Here is a 23,051-nt window from a genome sequence, read left to right as displayed (position 1 = left end):
GCCGCCGCAGCGTCTGGATTTTTGAAGAGTTTTTAAACTAATTCGTGGTGGCTTGGTTTTCCACAAAAACTGTGAGATGTAGGAGTCTAATGTCTTAAACCACGCCTGGGCTGGCTGAGTTGGAATCATTGAAAATATGTAATTAATTTTTGGCAGGATCATCATTTTTATGGTGGCAATTCTTCCCATAAGTGAAATGGGTAAGGACTGCCATCTTTTGAGGTTGGCTTCTATTTGTTTTAACAATGGATTGTAGTTTCGATCAATAAGCTCTGATAGCCTAGACGACAATTCAATGCCCAAGTATTTAATGTTCCCTGAATGGAGTGTGGTAGAGGAGATGTTAGTCACCTTAAGGTTAAGTGGTAGCACTATAGATTTGGTCCAGTTAATAGAGTACTCTGAAAGTCCTGAGAATTCATCTATGAGGCTGATAGTTGTAGGAAGAGACGTCTGTGGCTCCAGGAGAAACAGTAACACATCGTCAGCATATAAACTTATTTTATGATTTACTGATTTGGTCGATATTCCAGTAATTCCTTCATGCTGTCGTATTGCTGCGGCTAGAGGTTCAATAAATATTGCAAATAGTGATGGGGACAGTGGGCAGCCCTGTCTTGTCCCTCTATGCAGATTAAACCTTGGTGAGATCTGGTTGTTTGTTCTGACTGCAGCGTTTGCTGAGTTGTATAATATTTGGATCCAGTCTATGAATGTTTCCCCAATGCCGAATTTGTGCAGAGTGGCTAAAAGAAACTTCCAGTTTACTCTATCGAAAGCTTTGTGATTTTTTCTAGTCTTCTAGCAAGTGCTTTACACACTTTTTTTAGATCTACATTTATTAGTGAAATTGGTCTATAACTCGATGGGAGTGTAGGGTCTTTTCCTGGTTTTTGGAGCAGGCTTATGAAGGCAGAATTCATATTTGTGGGTAATGAATGTTGTTGTTTAATTTCAGCTAACATTTTGTAAAAGCTGGGTGCCAGCATGGACCAGAACTCTTTATAAAATTCAGTTGGGAATCCATCTGGTCCTGGAGCTTTTTTATTGGGCATCTCCTGCAGAGCTTCATGTAGTTCTGCCAAAGATAACAATGAGTCTAGAGTTGTAGATTGTTCTTCATTTAGCTTTGGCAGTTCTAGTTTATTCAGAAACGCCTCTATGGCTGAGGTGGGTGGATCTATTTGGGACGTATATAACTCTTGGTAAAAGTTTTTAAAGGTATCATTTATTTCATGGGGATCACAAGCAATGTTGCCTTTCTTATTAGTTATCGAATGGATGATTTGTTTCTCTTTATTATTTTTTAATTGGTTAGCTAGAAATTTACCACATTTATTAGCATGGTCAAAGTTCTCCCAGCGTAATTGGTCTATCTGAAACTGAGTTTTGCAATCAATTATATTATTTAATTTCAGCTTTAGATTCTTTAGGTCTTCTAGGACATCATTGGTTGGAGAGGCTGCATATTTAATCTCTAGAGATTTTATTTTTTGCTCTAATTCTAATTCAAGTAACATGTCCTTTTTTTTCTTGTGTGATGAATATGAAATAATTCTACCGCGCATAACTGCCTTCCCAGTCTCCCAAAGAACACAGGGTGAGATTTCCGGTGTATCGTTGATTTCTATAAAGGTTTTCCATTCTCTCCTGACATAGCTGATGAAGTCTTGATCATTGAGTAATGATGTATTAAACCTCCAATTCCTGGTTGATGGTGTGGCTGTCTTAATCAAAGAAATGGAGATTGGTGCATGATCACTGGTTGTGATAGAGTGAATATTGGTGTCAGAGACATCTTGTAAGACTGAGTTATTTACTAAAATATAATCTATACGGGAGTGAGAGTGGTGAACTGGTGAGAAAAAGGTATATTCCCTGGATGTAGGATGAAGAGAACGCCATGTGTCACAGAGACCAAAGTCATCCATGTACTGTTTTAAGGTCTGTACTGATTGCCAGTTCCTGTTGCTCACAGCTTTGCTTAGCCTGTCCAACTCTGGGTTAAATACTAAATTAAAGTCCCCTCCTACTATAAATTTGGAACCAGAGTGAGCAGACAGTGATGTGAAGAAGCTGTGAAAGAAAGAGGGGTCGTCAGCATTAGGGCCATACACATTAGCTATGCAATATTCAATGTTTCCTATCAAGATATTAATGATTATATATCTCCCTTCTGGATCTACAATGGTATCGTTATGCGTAAAGTTAATCTTTTATTTATCAGGATGGCGACCCCTCTTTGTTTAGAATTGTAACCGGCTAAGTAAGCATGTGGGAACTCTGCTGATGCCAGAGTGTAATTTATAATTTTGGGAATATGAGTTTCCTGTAGTAAAACAATGTCTGCTTGTAGGGTTTTCAAATGGTTAACGTACTACCACGTACATTCCAAGTGACAATCTTCAGTGGTGTCATATCTTACCTGACTGCTGTGGATCACTAGTCTTGTGTGTATGTAGTGTGACAGACTTTAGGTGTGTGGCTAACCTTAAGTACCTGTGTATTCTGAGTTGTGTGTTATCTATGTATGTGCACGTGTTTCCCCTGTGCAGTAGATGTTTGTGTGTGGCTGCTGGAGGGCTACATAGCTGGCTGACTACGTGGAAGAAGAATAGAGAAAAGGATGTAGACAGTGTGGAGTGAAAGTAGGTGAAGGAAAAAGAGTAAAGGGAAGGAAAATTAAAGTGAAAGGAAAGTGAGTGATTACGTATGGTGAGCGCTTTGCAAAGTGAGTGAGTGAGTGACATTAGAATGACAATAAACATTTACATGAAACATCTGCGAGAGAATGAGTTTGAATACTGGATGTAAAGTTATAACACATAGTTGCATTGCATCTATTATTCAGGGCCTAGTTCAAAGTTTTCTTTATTCAGCAAGTAAACTCACAAATTTATACATGCCCCTATTAACATATGCACTATTCTGAATGCCAGGAGCCAATAAAGTTGCATTTGAAAAATAATATGTTTCATTTTAGAAAGTCACCGTTTTCGTTCACCCGCTTCGGATGTTATCACCCATAACAAATGGGCTGATCAGAACTTATCAGCGCATTTGTACGGGCTAGTAGGTGCCTGCCCTGCCTACTTGCTAACAGCTAGCTAAGTTGCTACGTTCGGCAGCTTTAAAGGTTATTGTGGTTAGGGTTAAGGCTGGATAACGGGTGGGGGGTTCAGGTTACAGTTAGCTAACACAATACAGCTAGCTATTTGCTAAGTTATGCTCGCTAATAAATCAAAATCTAAAACTTCGATCCTCCCTCCTAAACAACAACCGCTCAACAGAGCCCCTACTGACTCTGCTGGTTAAATCATCCGAGCTGTGATCAACCTTACGGATCAATGACGACGACCTACTACACCTATTCACTGCTGCTAGCAGTTAGGTGGGCACCTACCTGCTCATACGTATGGGCTGATAACCACTGATAATGACCATTGAATGGCGTGATAACGTCCGAAGCCGCTGTTTTCCTTAGTGTACGAGTAAACTCTTGCCAGAGAACTTTTTTAATCTATTCAAACATAGTCTTTTGCCTTCACTAAACATCAAGCATTGTATTTTTTGACCAAAGCCGTAATCAGAAAACATTTACAGTACATCTCATCAGTGAGAGACAGCATCCTGCTCTGATCACGCGGGTGCGGTAAACTTGCATTTGAAAAATAATTTTATTTCATTTCATAAAGAGCTCGTTGCCGGTGCCGTCTGTATTCTGATTTCTCATGTGAAAAGCTCAGACATTATGAAACCTTATGAGGGGGGGTGGGGACAGTTTGACAGCTGTTAATAAAGTTTGAAGAAACCCATATTATGGTCTCTCCCCTTCTAGTTGAACATGATGAAACGCAAGTCTGATTTGGTCAACAATTTGGTTGTGGCTTGTCATTAAGGAGGTTTTGGTGGGTCCCAAAGCCGGACCAGTTGAAAACCACTGGTCTAGATTATATAATTCAAACAATGGAAAAGTTTGTGCTGCATCAGAGAGGACACCCAGTAACTCTTTCAGAAAAAGCACGACGTGGCAGCTATTTTTAAAAGGCAAGTCAAAATTATTAAAACACATTAGTAGTCTATCTAAGATTATGTTTGTACTTAAGTGTTTGAAGTTTTTTACATTAGTTACATATTTTCAAATTTACAGAATTTCTAAAAATGATCTAAACATGTGTTTTGATTTTTGTCCTTAAATGCTGTCATCACAATTTATGATACTACATCATCGAACATATGGAAAAGAATAAGCACATATGCACCAGAGAGGTTGGTGGTGGCGGAAAAAAGATGTAACTTCTTTCTGTTTCTTTTACACTTTGTCTCACAGCAACCAGGTGGCGCTGTTTCGTCCAGTGTTTGTTTGCCATGTTTGTTCATTTGTGGTGTCATGTGATTTCTGCAGTTGGTTCTTGTTTAAAATCAGTGTAACTTGTTTCACATGTGAGATTAGTTTGGTAAATTTGTCAGGATCCTGGGCTGGCTCTGTCACGTCTACGGGTCACATCCTGTTTTATTGCATTACAGTTCCGGTTTCCTGTCACTTCTTATTATCTCCAGCCTTACTTCCGGTCCTCATTAGTCACACCTGCTCCGTATCAGTAATCACCTACCGTATACTTAAGCACCATCAGTCCCAGAACACCTTGCCAGATCGTTGTATGCCAAAAATCACTTTCCAGCACTTAGTCATCCTGCCCGCGTGTTTTGATCCTGCTCTGTTTCCTGACTCTTGCCTGCCCCTGATCTGTACTGTTGCCTGGATAGCTCTGGAATACCGAACCTGACCGCCCGACTACGAGACCTGTGTCCTCCCGTTACCGAAAACTCTGCCTGTCCTTGGATCTGAACCAGCCTGCCCCATCTGTACCGAAGCCCCGCGATCTACTGTGTATGACCCGGACCGTCTGTGATATTGATTATTGAATTAAACTGTTAAACTCTACCATCTGCCTGTGGTCTCTGTGCTGTGCATGTGGGTCCAAGCTCTGCCGCAACCTGACAGGCTCTGTCTATGGAAGTTTTTCAGACTCAAAATCCAATTGACAATACATTTGTCAAATGGCAATTCAATATGCAATATCATCGTTTGATTTGAAAATGCATTTTGCATTTGGCAATTCAATATGCAAGTTGGTCATGTCTTTTAAAAATGCGGGAGGGGCTGGAGCCTATCCTAGCTGGCTATGGGTGAGAGGGCAACACATAGACAAACAACCATTCACACACACGCTCACACCTACGGGCAATTTAGAGTGACAAATCAACCTAATGCATGTTTTTGGACCGTGTGAGGAAGCCGGAGGACCCGGGAGAGAACAATTGGCTATTCAATATGCAATTTGAAAATGCATTCTGCAAATGGAAATGCATTCATAAAATTATTTTTATTAAAAGTGTTGATTCAATACCCAGCTTCATTAATTAAACGTTCAATCAATTGCATTTCATTTTCTTGTGGTTTAAAGGTGTCTTTATTCAAATGCGACAGCAGACAGCCGGAATACATTGCATGATCTGTGAACACGCTCCAAGAGTCTCAAAATTAAAAGTGTCGTTCAAACTTGATTGGCCGGGGTTAAACTGTCCTAACCAATCAGAGCCCACTACTGCAACCTAAGCAAACAGACAGAATGGCGGAGGCAGCGTTGTAGCTGCCATGCGCTGCTGAGGCTTTTCTGATGAACAGAATAGAAATAGCGTTATTCTTCCACTGTCAGACAGGCCTGTGTGCTGCTGGGTCACTGGTGCTGTGTCTGTCTGCCAGAAATCGATTACTGCACATGGGAGCGTTTAGCTTGGTTTGTGTAGGACTACAGCTGCTTATTTCTGTCTTTCAAATTTCTCTCTCAGTTTCTGCCGTAACTTGTAAATATGATCCGCCACAGAATTTCTAGTGGTCATAGTGACGCCACGTCTTTTATATTTTTTGTAAACAACGGAAATAATCATTGTTGTAATTTGTAATTTTGAGACTCTTGGAGCGTGTTCACAGATCATCTCTAAACCCCGAGAAAATGAAATGCAATTGATTAAGTCATTATTTAAATGTTTAATTTATGAAGCTGGGTATTTAATCAACACTTTTTAATAATGCATTTCCAATTGCAGAATGCATTTTCAAATTGCATATTGTATTTTCATTTGCAGGATGCATTTTCAAATTAAATTATCAAATAGCAAATTGAATTGTCAATTACAAAGTCCATTGCAATTTGAATAAAGACTACAAAAAAACATGACAAAACGAAATGCAATATATTAAGTTTTTATTTATACTTTTAATTAATGAAACTAAGCATTGAATTGCCACTTTTAATGTTGAATTGCAAATGTAAAATGCATTTTCAACTTCAACGACATTATTGCATATTGAATTGCCAATTGACAAATTTATTGTGAATTGGATTTTGAGTCTGAAATACTTCCATAGCCCTGCGATGGACTGGTGACCCGTCCAGGGTGTACCCTGCCTCTCGCCCATAGCCAGCTGGGTTAGCATCACCGTGACCCCGCATTAGGGGATAAGTGGCTTGGAAAATGGATGGAAATACTTCCATATATGCCAGCCCTTCTGTTTCTCAAACTCTGCACCACACATACTCCCTCACCCCCTCTTTCCCTCCATGAGAGTATTCTGCAATAAGGACAATTTCACACACCTAGGCTTTTCTTGATTTCTTGTAAAAATCAAATAAAACACTTTCAGGTCCCTCTCTCTCACTGACCGTCATGCTCTCATTTGAGTTAGACAGCGTTCCTACGGATGCTTGAAATGCTTGAAAATGATGCATTTCAAGGTCAAAGTGCTTGAATTTCAGTAGTATTTGAAGCTTTTATTGAGGTATTGCCAAAAAAACAATAATTTAGGTATTTTACAGGTGGTCTAAGTCCAACATAGGTGCCTTGTCCCTCAGGAAACACTGCCCTGATCCAGACCAGGGAAGGTGGGATGACTTGGACTCTTCACCCTAGAAGTCCCCAGCACCAGTTTAGCTTCCGACACACTCCGAAAATAGAGGGTTGTGGACGAGAGCTTAAAACACACATTTTCAGACGGGCCGTGTGGGCGATCTAAGGTGGTCTAAGTCCAACATAGGTGCCTTGTCCCTCAGGAAACACTGCCCTGATCCAGACCAGGGAAGGTGGGATGATTGGACTCTTCACCCTAGAAGTCCCCAGCACCAGCTGACAAGACTTCTAGGCTAGATACCTAGATATTGTGTCGTATTAATTCAGGCTGCTAATTTGCAACCATTAGTATTAGCGTTAGCAGCTAATCAAGTTGCGTATTATATAAATCAAATTAAATGAAACGTAAATCTGCCAGTTAGACGTACCTTGCGCCAGTCGAAGTGTAACCACTTCAACAGCCTCCCATTCGACTTCAGTCAGATTTTGGATCAAACATATGTTTAAACTCCACTACGAGGACGAGATAGCCAGTTTCGCTGTAGGATTCAGTGACTGTGACGTTTGATTCCCGCGGCTATGCGCTTCCTCAAAGCGGTGTGGCAATCAGTTTAGCTTCCAACACACTCCGAAAATAGAGGGTTGTGGACGAGAGCTTAAAACACACATTTTCAGACGGGCCGTGTGGGCGATCTACAGCGCTTTCTGGCATGAAAAGTTACAGACACCTTACTGAGACATCAAGGTCCAATTCTTTAGCAATTTGGAGCAGGAAAAAAGTGTGTGCATGGACCTTTAAACTTAAAGCAATGACAATGGGATTCATCATCACAGGAGCAAATTTGAAAAGGTAGTTCACCGCTGAAGTGAGTTGTGTCATAGAAAATGGACATTTTATTAGGTAAAATGTGCAAAACTGTTTACAATTGATGGTAAAAAAACAGAAAAAAACAGGGAAAAGTGTCAGTATTATGTGTTGTCTTCCGAGCGGCTGCAATCTGTCCTACTTACTGCAGGGTGTGTGTTTCTCTGCATAACAGACCAAGATTTGGATATTACTTTACTTTTAAAACAAGATGTTCTGGCAAAATATAACATCATGTGTTTGAATAAAGACATTTTTTGTAAGTCATTTAGGAACCTTTAATTTTTGGTCAAAGTAGATAGTTGTTGGAAAGCTGCAGATTCCTTCTTTATCCCAACCCAGGGCCCTGGGCATAGGCGAATTAGGCGGTCACCTAGGTCGCCACCTGCTGGGGGGGAGCCGCTCCAAGCCTTCAGAAAAAAACGTGTGTAAACGCGCCCAGAGCTGAGGAGAAGGGGGAAAAATCACGATCTCACCTAGAGCACCGAACCAGTTGTGCCTGCCCTGCGCAAAATAACATTCGTGAGCCCGGTTGGGGGGGCGCATAGTCGCAACCGCAAGCTGGGAGTGGGGGCACGTAATCGCGATCACGTCCCGGGGAGTGGAGAGGTGGTAGAGGGCACCAAATTATGATCTCGCATAAGGCACCTACTGGGCTAGGGCTGGCCCTGTCCAAACCCACTCCTTAGCTTTATCTGCTGTTAGTGACTGACAAAACAAGAGGGTTGCTCTTTCCAACAACACTAACGACGATATGCAGCCAGTTAATATTGCCTTCAAAATAAAGTAGTAATATTGAATTAGTATTAGAGTTCCTTTGAGACACTCAAAGCTACAGTAATGCACAAGCTAAGTAAGCAAGGTAAGCTAACGCTACTCCTGTTAGCAATGTAAGCTAATGCTACTTACATTATCAATGTGAGCTAATGCTACGCTCCAACACACAGAGCTTGACAGGCATCAGCTCGTAACATTACACAAATGTCACAGCACCAGTTTCGTCTTGGTATCCTGAAGTAGGTTTAGAATGCTCCTCTGTCCGTATGTAGCCCTAAATCTGTAACACATATATGTTCCCTGCCAGTAGAATCTGGACACCCCGGCTCATTTTGGTTGCCTTTTAGCTTTAGCAATCTCGTCCTCTTCAATATTACATTTGCGCTGTACCACAAATATCAGACTGTGTACACTGTAGAACTTGCTGCCTTGCAAATAATCTATAGCAGGGCCTTCGGCCATTCAATATTATTGTTGTTGGTCTATGCAAGGAAATACAATGGCTGAGAGAACTGGCAAGCTGCGAGAGACTAGCTGACTTGGATCTTTAACTCTTGAACAGTAAAGTGAGCAAATCATTTCGAGTCATTTGTTCATTTTGTTCATTAACAGCTGGTGTAGCCCGCTTGGCCGCGGTTGTCAAACACTATACACTGAAGACAACATTCTTTGCTTCAGCGGACACATTATGATACACAATATGCCACAAGCAATTAAAATGACGTGAAAAACTTGGAAAGCAAATACACACGACATTAAAGTGACTTATCTCCGGCATCTTCCCTGCCATAGTTGCCTAACAGTGTGACCCTTAGCTGTCAAGTGACAAATGAACAAACGATATGTAAGGATCCGAATGATTGAATTGTGAACGAACTGGTAGAGGACAAGTGAAAGTAAAACTTGTTTGATATTTTGAGACATTTAAAGAAAAAAGTAACAATAAGTTCCCTAATATGTTTACATTGTGCATTTATTGTCTGTAAAACATGACATTATTATTATTATTATTGGTGTTATTGGTATTGTTCATTTCATTGTTTAACAATCCATACAGCCCCGTAGCTGATCTACAGCTGTTACATGACAAATGAACGAACGAATGACTGGTAAGGATCCGTATGATGAATCGCAAACAAACTGGAGTGCTTGCTGCTCGTAAGCAATAGTATGTGTATATGCAATAGTTATCCCTGTTGTTTATTATCCTATGCATACATGTATGCAAGACATGGATTTCAGATGTTGCATCACAATCACATCACAGTTATGTTCTCTGATGAAAGTAAATTTTGCATTTCCTTTGGAAATTAGGGTCCCAGAGTCTGGAGGAAGAGAGGAAAGGCACAGAATCCACATTGCTTGAGGTCCAGTGTAAAGCTTCCACAGTCAGCGATGGGTTATGCCTTGTCATCTGCTGGTGTTGGTTCACTGTTTTCGGAGGTCCAAGGTCAACACAGCCATAAACAGTGGTAATAGTTCAAAGTGACCACCGTTTTCACTAGAGTATGGTTGCACTGCCATTCCACAACGAATGTGTCGCCAACTAAGGATTTCAAATCCTGCAGCAAGCTGAAAAAAATCAGGACGCTATTCTCGTTTTAACCTGATTTTTCAATTTTATAATCATAGGAATTCGCTTTACAGCAGTCATCGTTCGTAACTCTGACAGGACTCCAAAACTCAGCAGATCTACAGCGGCTCATTGCAGCAACGTGTTTGTTCCTACATAACTCTGTGTCTGCTTGAAACTGCAGGTGTGAGGCAGCCATTTAGATCAGTGATGTCACTGCTTACAGCAGAACTCGCTGCAGTGGATGTAGTTTTATGTCCTCAAACATAGATTTCACACCAGTTGTGGTTTAAGGTGGTTTATTTTGTAATTACTCTCAGAGTTCCGCTGGAAAAAGTTTGTTTAGCAGAGGTCCAACCTATAGCGTCTCACTCAATTGTTTTAAATTAATGGGGGAGCCTTCCCCCACGGTTACGAATTCATTTGTTCATTCATACGTATTTGTCACCTAAGCTGCAGTGTAACAGAGCTTTACAGATGTCTGCGTGATTTACTTTAACCTGCAGCAGAAAACAGTGGCTGGATTTTTCTCAGTGAAAGAACCCTCTAACGCCTGGCAAAACAACGAACAAAGCACCACTGACACAGACAAATGTACTCCGGCAGAGAACAACACAGCAACGCTTGAACAGCGATTCAATTAGCATGAAGTCTGGTGAGTAATAACCTACTGCGTTTTTCCACTGTCTGAATGGTGTATCGTTCCTGTTAGCTAATTAATGTTAGCTAACAGTAACTTTGGGTTTGGGAAAAATGTAAGCGTGAGAAACATGATCTGTCAGTCACATGTTAGCTAACTAAGGAACAGGTCTGTGCTTCATGGGACGTTTGTTAGCGGTGAAAATGTTCTTTAACCCAACATGACCTGACCGTCACATGTTAGCTAACTTAGGAACATGTTTTTGCCCAATGGAACGTTTGTTAGCAGCGGAAAAATTTTTAGCTATGTGTATCCACGTAAGCTAATTTACCAACAATATCAGCAGAAGCAGGGCCGACCCCAGCCAAGTTGGTGCCCTAGACAGGATGATAGTTTTGCACCATCTACTCACCCCCCGGCACACAATCGCGATTATGCACCCCTCCATGGCCACCTAGTCTGCCTATGCCCAGAGTCTGCCCTGAATAGAAGCTTTGTGAGGTTGAATGTCATAATCGACAGAAAACATTTTTATTTTCATCCACTTTGTCTGCATTTTCTTTGCCTTTTTCTGTTATTCCCTTTCATGTCATCTTCTGTGCATTTGTTAGGCATAAAATGTGTGGTTACTTTGTTGCGTTGTGTGTTTCAGACCACTGAGCCAACAGACAGTAGATGCCTTTGCCTTAGTCTACTTTCACTCGTCTTGGGGGATGATGATTCTGCACTCTTGAAGACCTACACATGTAAGTCATGTTTATGTAAATGTTAATATTAGTCATGCAAGTAGATAAAAATGGACTCAACATGTCATGAGGGATATTTATGAGCTTGCATCTGTTCTACTGGTATGTCCCATACTGCTTTATGAATAACTTATGTTCTTGGTTTTAGAGCCAGTAGATTGTAATGTCTAATTGTAGTGTAGTTTATTGTAGTTAAAAGTTGTACTGCTATACTTACAGTTTTCTCTTTTACGATTTAACAGACAAGGACTTGTGCAGTTAAAACACCAGTGGGAATCCACAAAATCCTCAGCTCATCCTATCCGGAGTGGGAATCATCTTGGAGAGGATTGTGGTGATAGATGAACTGGCCAACCCTGCCTCAGACTATCTTTGTACTGGTCAATGTGCTCCACCTGGACAACCCTAATACATGAAAAACACTTTTAGCTTTGTTCAAAAGCTGCTGTAATGCTCAAGCTGGGTAGAAGTAAGTTTCCGTTATTAGTTTATGAGTTTATAGTTTATATGTTACACTGTTTGCTACTATATACATAGTGTATATTGTGTGACATAGTTGCAGCATGTCTGGTTGGGAGTTGCATTACAATGGGGGCTTCTATGCTTCTATGTATTTTATTCAAATGACTGATGCACGAGAAAACATGTTCTACTGTCTTTTATAACCTTTATTACTTTTGGTTAGGCGCGATTAAAAGCAGAGGATCTCCCTGCTGTTGGACCAGTCTTGTAAATTCTGATTTTGAATTTAACATGAGGTAGAACAAGAATACATTTGTTTTGAGTGTCTTTTAAGTTTTATTATATCAGTATATCAGTATTTATATTTCATTTGAAATTTGATCCGGCGTCTTTTTGTGTGGAGTTTGCATGTTCTCTCTGTGTTCGTATGAGTTCTCTCCGGGTTCTCCGGCTTCCTACCACGGTCCAAAAACATGCCTTAGGTTAAATCGTCTCTCTAAATTGCCCGTAGGTCTGAGTGTGTGTGTAAATGGTTGTCTGTGTGTGTGTTGCCCTATGATGGATTGGTGACCTGTTCAGAGTGTACCCTGCCTCTCGCATACAGACAGCTGGGATAGGCTCCAGCTCCACCCGCAACCCTAGGGAATAAGCTGTAGAAAATGGATGGATGTGGCTTTGACCTACCTTAAGATTGTTGATTGATAAGTGAAGTCTTTGAATTATTATTCAACTATGTGACTGTGACTATGTTAAATCAATAAGGTAATTATTGCACCGAATGTAAAGTTTAGAGTGAAGTAGTATAAAAGATGAGGTTTTTGTGTGCGAGTGTCCTGTCCGGCAGTTCAACAAGCAGCATGTACTAAGCTGAATGTTGAGAATTTTTTGACTGTTTATTTGTTTATTATTATATGGTACAGCTGCAAATAAGTATTTGAACACCTGAAAAAAAGGTCAAACATTTTCCGTAGTTTTTCACCAGGTTTGCACACACTGCAGGAGGGATTTTTAGCCCACTCCTTCACACAGATCTTTTCCTGAGTCAGGTTTCTGGGCTGTCGCTGAGAAACACGGAGTTTGAGCTTTTTTAAAGATTTTTAATTGGTTTTACGTCTGGAGACGGGCTAGGCCATGACAGAACTTGATATTCTTCTTACAGAGCCACTCCTTCATTATCCTGGCTGTGTGGTTTGCGTCATTGTCATTTTGGAAGACCCAGCCTCGACCCATCTTCAATGCTCTAATTGAGGGAAATGTTCCCCAAAATTTTGTGCGTAATTTTAATGCCCCAAATTATAAGTTTAAGCATGGTATAGCCCCACTAAGTCTACAGTTACAAATCTGGTTACACATACACAGATAGATTTACACATGCACAGATTTGATTACGCACTCACAGATCGGTTTGCGCACGCACAGATTTTATTATGCACGCACGCATCTGGTTACACATACAGAGGCAGCCGGTAAAAGTGTCTACCCCCACCGTGTTTGGGATTCAAAACTGCCGCGTCAGTGCCGGGTTTGTACTGCGGGAAGAGTGTGTTACGTCCGTTTGGCCTGTAGGTGGCGATTGACTCCCACTTTTGGTCCTAAAACACCGTAGTTGCTTACGTCATATAATCTCTTGTAGAACAACCAATGATCAGGTCTTTGGTGGCCTAGTGGTTAACATGCATGGCAATAAAACTTCTTGTCCGGGGTTCGAGTCTGAGTGGAAGAAGTTTTTTAATTTTAATTATTGGAAAAACAGCGTCTCATCATCATCATGTGATCACGAGATGACAACGTTGTATTACTTAGTGCATGGATCGCCAAGACCATGAACCGCTGGTCGCGTTATAGTATGAAGTTATGAACGTAAGTAAATTATGGAAAATTATGGCAGTTTAAAACCGAAATTAGGAAGCTGAACGGTGCGTCCTCCCGCGTGCAGCGTTCGATTTGTGTCAGACAAGCTACTGTAACCCTGATTTCTCGCTGTTGGTACGGGCTACAATTTTCTTTACGTGGTATGCTTCTTTAATGCACCACACGGCAAGACAGTACGGCACATGTACACTTTTTTCTTTACGCCGCTCTTATCCAACGCGCGTCACATTTTCCTGTCCCCCGTCAACAAGGGCAGGTAGGAACTAATGTTAATGACAAATAAAATCACAGTAGCTGAAATGTCACGTTTCCCAAACATAAAATAAAAAAATAAAAAGGAATACTAACTAAGGTTACACTACTACAATTTAAAAAAGTGAATAAGGATGATCTAGACCAGAGGTCTGCCACCGGCAACACCCACGTTTTCAATGAAAAAAACAAACACTGGGAGCCGCGGAGGGCGGCAATATTATATTATTTGAGAACATTCAACATTTGTTTTTTAATCCAAAGAAGACATAAAAGTCAGGGCTCAGAGATCTAACCGATGATAAAACATTGTCAAGGCATCGACAAGGACAGCTAACTCGCTTTTCCCTGCTTCAAACAGCTGCTGCGACTGAGAGCAACCCGTGCGGCATCACCGGTCAATCTGGAAACGTATTCATTGGTTCGGACGTTGTTCTGCCTGCTTTAATGTAGACACAAAACTCGTCAAAGCAAACGAGCTCAGTGCAGCATTTACAAATCACATGTAAACGTTTTAATTTTTTTTGTAAATAAAAATAATGTTTGCCCTGTTCAAACCTGGGGAATAAACCACTTTATGTGGTACTGGTGAAAGGAGTAATAACGAAATAAACGGAATATAAAACGGAAACGCTTTCAAGCGTTTTTTGTTTATAATTATTATTGCACATTTGTAAAAACTAGATGGGTGTCGTTTTTTGTAATTTTTGGTGTCGTTACAGTGCAAAAATAATGTTTTCCCCGTTCAAACCAGGGGAAAAGGCGATTCTGAAAGCGGCTGGTCAACTTCGTAGGAACACATTTCATATGGTAGAGGTGAAAGGGACACTAACAACCCAACGCAGCTGAGGCTGTAGCAGCAGAGAAACGCAGATCTTTGTCCTGCGTGTTGATGCGTGTTCCCCCTCCCCCCAGTGTCCCCGCTCTAGGACGTGGATGGCCACGCCCACTTTCATTCACCAGACGGACATGAAAGAGGAAATAACGAAATAAACAGCTGGTTAACTTCGTAGGAACACGGCTGTAGCTCTACAATGTCTTTATGTGGTACAGGTGAAAGGAGTAATAACGAAATAAACAGCTGGTTAACTTCGTAGGAACACCTTGTAGTAGGAACTGGTATATTTAGAAAACCTAGTAAAGGTTTGTGAACTGGGGAGGAGACGGCAGCAGCGACTGAAGAGCGACTGAATAGAGTTGATGTCTTCCCCGCTGACAGGCGCATTCATTTGATAATGCACGTACCTTGGCTGACAGTTCAGTTGAAAAACACACTGAATCTTTATCAAACCGTCCCTCAATAACATCTATGAACTGCAGTTTCTTCCTTGATTATCCATGATTATTATGAAAGAAGCGCAAATCTTCGCCAGTCCAAATTGTGCAATTAATACTGTGTTTACAATAAAGGTAATAAATCATAATAATAGTATTTTCATTTTAAAATGCACTGCATATTTTAAACGAATGTCGAAGTGCTACAAATAACTTAGATCAGAAAGCTACGATAAATACATACGTTAATTTTTGCAGAGTAAACATATAGAACAAACTACTTGCTGCATTAATGAGTCTTAGACCTGCAGCTGATCACGCCGCCCGATGCTGCCCAGTCTCCTACGGAGCTTTGTCCTGAAGCTGAAGTATTTCTCACCTGCTGATCGAGTAGTAGCAACACATTAGCATGTCTATGCGTCTCTACGGGGGAGGGGAGGGATGAGAAGTTTGCCTTTGCGACTGTGAGCAAACATGAGACAAACAAAAGCTTGGTCGAACTCAGATCCAAGTCATCTGAGTACGAAACACATCACATATTATTCGATCTCGTGTTTCATTCGAGCGGCAGTCTGGAGCTCTCTGCTACGACTGCTGCCCCACGACCCATCCACGGATGAGCTTCCATTAAAAATTAAAAGCAGAGGTTTTTTGTTTTTCGTTTTTCTCTAAACGAAAAAAACAGCTTTAAATTCAAGTCCGTGTGTTTTTGTTAAAAAATATTTTTGTTCGGTTTATTGGTTTGTAATGTGGTGCTTTTATTCGGGATAGATAGACGGATGGGAAATCAAAGTTTTGAAACGTACACGGGCCGAATAAGTCACATCAGCCACTCATTCAGTTACAATGACACGCACAGTCAAAACAAATTCTCGCTACATCTAGTGCGCCACTACCCCCTTCCTCTCGTAGCCTGCATTTGCACATCCATACATTTGTGTATTGGTCACTCTCTGTCTGGACACATGACTCCGAAACACGTCACGTGTTTGTGTAAGAGTTTGACGTCTCCACCAAATTATAAGCAGAGGTAACGAGAGAAGGACTTTTTGTGTTTTCCGTTTGTCTCTAAACAATAAAAACATATTACCTCCAATTCCGTGTCTTTTTGTAAAAAACAAATATTTTTGCCTGTTTTATTGGTTTGTAAGGCGGTGCTTTGATTAAAATCCGTTTGCCGCTCATCGAAAGAGAAACAAAAACGCCGGTGAAAGTGGCTGGATGGACGGATGGGAAATGAAAGTGTTGAAACGTACACGGGTCGAATAAGTGCTCTCAGCCTCAGTTACAATGACACGCACAGTCAAAACAAGTCAAACTGCAGTTCTGCAGACACAGAGTAAACACGTAGGAAAAAACATGTTGCTGTAATGCGTCGCTGTAGATCTGCTGATTTCTGGCGTCCTGTCAAAATTACGATCGACAACTGCTGTAAAACAAATTCCTATGATTATTACGGTTATTTACGTAAAATCTACGACAATTGGAAAACCTTAATTAACAAGTTGTGGAAGTTTAAAACCTAAATAAGCGGCTGTAGTCGCAGATGGACTGCGCTCGACGTCTTTACTTGGCCATGCGCATTCAAATTATATTAATTAAACCGCGACGCATAATCATGGTATTATGTGAAGCCAATATGTTGTATCAGATGTTAGAGCGGTGGGTGTGTACATATTTTTAAGAGACGCCTTCTATTTAAAGACACGAAAATGCTGAGGAGAATGAAAACAAGAACATGTTGCTGTTGTGGCGCTGCCTGTTTTAAACCACACAGAACAATTACCTTCGCAGTGAACAGAAAATAACTAAGCCATCAACAAGTTGTTGCCCTTCATACTCCCCACGTCTGAGCACACAACAGATACTTAATAGTAAAATAGGTCTGGTGTAATATATGTGTGTTACAGGTAGAAATGAACAGTCGGACCTCAGTTACGCTGTAGTGCTTTGGAGGCTTCTAATCAACGCTGCGCCACCTGGTGGTTAAAACGAGACTAGCGTCCTGATTTTTTTCAGCCGGCTGCAGGATTAAAAATCTTTAGTCAGCGACGCACTCGCTGCGCCGTGGCGACGCGGCGGTACTGCAGTAAAAACCCTAGTCACTTTGAACCGCTGCCACCGTACACAGATAGGTTTTCACATGCACAGATCGGTTTACGCACGCACAGATTGGCTTACGCATGCACAAATCTAATCTGACCCTAGTTTTACTCCATAATGATGCCACCACCCCCATGTAGTAAGGATGGTGTTCGTGGGATGGTACTCATTATTCTTCTTCCTCCAAATATATAATATGTTATTATGAATAACATAATATGGAAATACTCAAATAAACAGAACAGAAAATGAGAGAACGATCAAAATGAGATGATGAACAGTGAATGAATCAATGAGTGAAAGCACAAGGAATGGTCAAAACCTGAGTGCGTGATGGCTTTGATCAAGCGAAAATAGTATTTGTCTCTAACTAATTCAAATCTAAGGACAACTAATGAATTTGGAATGTTCAATTTTAGTTTGAGAAACACCGGACTTCTCAGAGGATTAGAACTGTTCGACTTGCCTTAGTGTGGAGCTGTCGGCTGCTGTGCAGCGTCTCCCGTTACCGACTCGATTGAGCAGGCGTGCCCTCTCTAGCCAGGTGCCACGGCCTCTGGGCCAGGAATCGTCGCCCGCGGTGATGATGACGGCTCGGGTTCAGCGAAGTAACAGTCAGCCAGGCTGGATTTTCCAGTCAGCGCTGCTTAAACTAGCCCAAAAGGGAAACGGGCTGGAATCTAAGTTAATTAGTTTGATCAAAAATAGCGAGTCAATTAAGGACTGGTTGTAATAGTTTCAGTTTCGCAGAGTTTCTTGTTGACTTTCTAACGTTACAAATTTTGTTGTTCGTTCGTGTTTCTAAGTTTAACTTTGTTTTCAAATTTTGTAAACCTAAGGAAAATTAAAGAAAAGTAATGCAACGCAAAAAGAGTAGATGAAAGAAGTTTGAAGATAGGGAAATCCGATTCGCCTAGGGTGTCCCTGGTTTAAATACCCCTGAGGCAGTGACCACTGTGACCACTGCCTCAGGGGTAGGAAATGGAGTAGAAATGGAGAAATGAGTTCAACCAGTGGTGAAGAGTTCCACCTCTTCAGATCAGGAATCAAACTATTTAATTTGGATTGCTCCTAAATCTGGGATAACTAAGCTTTCCTCTTTTCATCAAGCTCAAAGTTCCATCACACCATAACACAATATACGTGTAACCATCACTTTGACACTCAAATAAGCAGAGAAGTCAGAATGGTTAAACATCAATATTAAATGCATAGAATATTAAGGTCTTATATGTGGTCCCTTACAACGCTGTAACAAATGTAATGTTATTCATCATGACTGGTCTTGTCTTATGTAACACCCAGTAAATACTAAAACATACACGAATAATAAATGCGAGCAAAATCAAATTATAAATGACCTAATATGGACATTACTAATTAAACAATTGTAACACTTAAAAATGTAATACAATAATGAGGATACCTAATTGTAGCTGGTGGAAATAGTCTCTGTATGTTGCACAGATTAAAAGAAGTAAAGAAGGTGAGTGTCTCTATTTCAACTTTGTGCCTACACACAAAGGAAAGTGTGGTGATAAGTTGAAGTCCCTTTGTAACTTTAGGAATTTCCTGGCAAATCTGTAGATCAGGCATTAAACATCACACAGAAACAAATCTAATATCAAATGAAAACATTTTGTCTACAGAATACAATGGCATCAGCTTCATGAAAGTTGAAAGTTCTGGTGCATCTGAACCAGAACTTGTGTCCAAATGAAGTCTCCTGTTCTCTTAATGAGCACATTCCACATTTTATGGCTGGTGGTCCCAGTTCTGGGAGAGACAGCTTCTCGTGATAAATGTGACAGCCTGTACTTTTGGAATGATAAGCAGAGGTGGAATCCTGTGTGATTTACAGGTAGATCAACAAAGTGGACTCATGGTTCTTTGATATGGACATTTGAGATGTTGGCGCCAATTGGTGTCTGTTGTGATAGAAACCAGTCTCCTGTGGTGGAGAAAGATTCAGGGTCTCTTATCTCTTGGGACTGGAAAGGACGTAGAGGCTCTTCAATGGAGGGAGTTAAGTTCACATGTAGGTCAGGTTACCTCAGTCCAGACGTGGATTGCTACACTGCGCAGAACCATCAAGCTCCCTGGCCTCTGGTAGAGGACCCGAGCTTGGAAAGTGGATGAGACCACCTGTGGAGGGTGAGAATAGAGTGTGTGTGTGTGTGTGTATATATATATATATATATATATATATATATATATATATATATATATATATATATATATATGCCCAAGAGGTACAGCCAGATGCCCATACCTGAAGCACTCGAAACTGCCAAGCAAAGGCTACAAGCCTTGGCCAGCCGCCTAAAGAGATACACCAGAGATAACGAAGCCAGACGAATAAACCGGCTGTTCGCAACACAACCTGCGAAAGTGTACTCTCAATGGCAGGGTAATAACAGCAGAGCAGACCCACCAAGGCTGGAAACTGAACAGTACTGGAAAGGTATATGGGAGAGGGAGGCATCACACAACAGAGATGCACAGTGGCTGGTGGATCTGAGGGAAGACCACAGCAACCTCCCTGAACAGAATCCAGTGACTATCACAGTGGCAGACATCCAACAAAGAGTCTCAGGTATGAAAAACTGGACAGCACCTGGCCCTGACATGATCCACGCCTACTGGCTAAAGAAGCTCACTGCACTCCATGAGCGCCTGGCAGCACAAATGAACCACTTGCTAAGGGATGGGACCCACCCTGAATGGCTAACCGAAGGGCGAACGATCCTGATAATGAAGGATCCCTCAAAGGGTGCAGTCCCACCCAACTACCGGCCAATAACCTGCCTCTCCACAACATGGAAGCTCATGTCAGGCATCATCGCAGCTAAGATAAGTGGGCACATGGGTCAATACATGAGCAAAGCACAGAAGGGCATTAGTAAGGATACCAGAGGAGCCAAACACCAACTCCTGGTAGACAGAACAGTCGCCCAAGACTGCAGAATGCGACACACCAACCTGTGCACAGCCTGGATCGACTACAAGAAAGCCTATGACTCAATGCCACACACATGGATCACTGAATGCTTGGAGCTGTACAACATCAACAGAACTCTAAGGGCCTTCATTGCAAACTCGATGAGGTTGTGGAGAACCACCCTTGAAGCCAATGGGAAGCCACTTGCCCAAGTATCCATCAAATGTGGCATATACCAAGGAGATGCACTGTCCCCACTGCTGTTCTGCATAGGTCTGAACCCCCTCAGCCAAATAATAAACAAGACTGGCTATGGATACCGACTCCGGAACGGGGCCACCATAAGTCACCTCCTCTACATGGATGACATCAAGCTGTACGCCAAGAGTGAGCGAGACATCGACTCACTGATCCACACCACAAGGATCTACAGCTCGGACATCGGGATGTCATTTGGGCTCGAGAAATGTGGGAGGATGGTGACAAAGAGAGGCAAGGTAATCCACACAGAAGGGGTCTCACTCCCAGAAGGAACAATAGCAGACATTGAGAACAGTTACAAGTACCTTGGAATACCACAGGCAAACGGCAACCTTGAACATGCAACAAGGAATGCGGCAACAGCCAAATACCTCCAACGAGTAAGGCAAGTCCTAAGAAGCCAGCTCAATGGCAAGAACAAATCCCAGGCAATAAACAGATACGCCCTGCCAGTGATCAGATACCCTGCGGGAATAATAGGGTGGCCAAAGGAAGAGATACAGACCACAGATGTTAAGACACGAAAGCTCCTCACCATGCATGGTGGGTTCCACCCCAAATCCAGCACCCTGAGACTGTACGCTAGCCGCAAGGAAGGAGGCCGAGGACTAGTGAGCGTGAGAGCCACTATCCAGGATGAAACATCCAAGATCCATAAGTACATCAAGGAGAAGGCCCCGACAGATGACGTGCTGAGTGAATGTCTCAGGCAGTGGAGAACAGAGGATGAGATGCTGGAAGAGGGACCATCATGGAAGGACAAGCCCTTACACGGGATGTACCACCGGAACATAACTGAAGTGGCTGATCTCAACAAATCCTACCAATGGCTTGAAAGGGCTGGGCTGAAGGACAGCACAGAGGCACTCATCCTGGCCGCACAGGAGCAGGCCCTGAGCACCAGAGCCATAGAGGCCCAGATCTACCACACCAGACAAGACCCAAGGTGTAGACTGTGCAAAGAGGCCCCTGAGACGGTCCAGCACATAACTGCAGGGTGTAAGATGCTGGCAGGGAAAGCATACATGGAACGCCATAACCAAGTGGCTGGCATAGTATACAGGAACATCTGTGCAGAGTATGGACTGGAAACCCCAAGGTCAAAGTGGGAAAAACCTCCCAAGGTGGTAGAGAACGAGCGAGCCAAGATCCTGTGGGACTTCCAGATACAGACAGACAGAATGGTAATGGCGAACCAACCAGACATTGTGGTGGTGGACAAAGAGCAGAGGAAAGCCGTAGTGGTGGATGTGGCAATACCAAGCGATGGCCACATCAGGAAAAAGGAACATGAGAAACTAGAGAAATACCAAGGGCTCAGAGAAGAACTGGAGAAGGCTTGGAAGGTGAAGGCCACAGTGGTGCCTGTGGTGATCGGAGCACTGGGGGCAGTGAGAACCCTCAAGCTTCCTGGCCTCTGATAGAGGAGCCGAGCTTGGAAAGCGGATGAGACCACCCGCGTAGGGTGAGAAGGGAGTTGTTACATATGATCACATAACACTTAATGCCTGTGACATTAATTGAAGCTATCATTAGAAAGCCAGTTTATCAGTTCTGGTGTTGTGTTACACTAAAAGGTTAGTAAAGCTGTATCGTAACATAACAACAAAGCAAGGGTGATGAGAGGAACCTGGCCGCCACACCCAGTCAAACAAGCAGAGGGAAGAAACCTACAGAGTCCCCCAGTTTGCACTGTGTTACGTCCTTCTGGCCTGTAGGTGGCGATTGACTCCCACTTTTGGAACTACAACATCGTGGTTGATTATGTCATATAACCTGTTGTAGAACAACCAATGATCAGGTCTTGGGTGGCGTAGTAGTTAACATGCATGGCTGTAAAACTTTTTTGTCCGTGTTCGAGGCCGAGTGGAAGCAGTTTTTTAATTTTAATCATTGGAAAAACAGTGTCTAATCATCATCATGTGATCACAAGATGACAACGTTGTATTACTTGGTGCATGGATCGCCAAGACCATGAACTGCTGGTCGCGTTATAGTATTTAGTATAGTTATGAACGCAGCAAGTTATGGCAAATTATGGCAGTTTAAAAACGAAAATAAGGCGCTCCCTCACGCGTGCAGCGTTCGATTTGCGGCAGACAAGCTATTGTAACCCTGATTTCTCGCTGTTTGTACGGGCTACAACTTTCTTTACGTGGTGTTCTTCTTTAATGCACCACACGGCAAGACAGTACGACACATGTACCCTTTTTTCTTTATGCCGCTCTTACCACGCGTCACCTTTTTCCTGTCCCCCGTCAACAAGGGCAGGTAGAAGCTAATGTTAATTACAGATAAAATCACAGTAGCTGAAATGCCACGTTTCCCAAACATAAACATATTTAAAAAAAATAAAAAGGAAAAGTAACTAA

The 23,051-nt window shown here is 42.0% G+C and overlaps 1 protein-coding gene across 27 annotated transcripts in view; it reads left to right on the top strand.

Moving 5' to 3' along the window:
- Positions 1-23,051, top strand: part of myt1lb (myelin transcription factor 1-like, b) — a 227,492-nt gene that overhangs the window by 109,327 nt on the left and 95,114 nt on the right. For 4 of the 27 annotated variants that reach the window (XM_055505621.1, XM_041069118.2, XM_055505622.1 and 1 more), the window contains 2 exons: positions 10,634-11,513; positions 11,756-11,982. The exons of 22 other annotated variants lie outside the window; for them this stretch is intronic. The gene's annotated coding sequence lies outside the window, so the exon portion shown is untranslated. Of the gene's footprint in view, positions 1-10,633; positions 11,514-11,755; positions 11,983-23,051 lie in introns of those variants that run through there. One more of the 27 variants, XM_055505620.1, reaches the window with a different exon arrangement.

This window comes from Betta splendens, chromosome 22 (assembly GCF_900634795.4).
Source record: "Betta splendens chromosome 22, fBetSpl5.4, whole genome shotgun sequence".
NCBI classification, from domain to species: Eukaryota; Metazoa; Chordata; class Actinopteri; order Anabantiformes; family Osphronemidae; genus Betta; species Betta splendens.
This window is presented reverse-complemented; position numbering and strand designations above follow the sequence as displayed.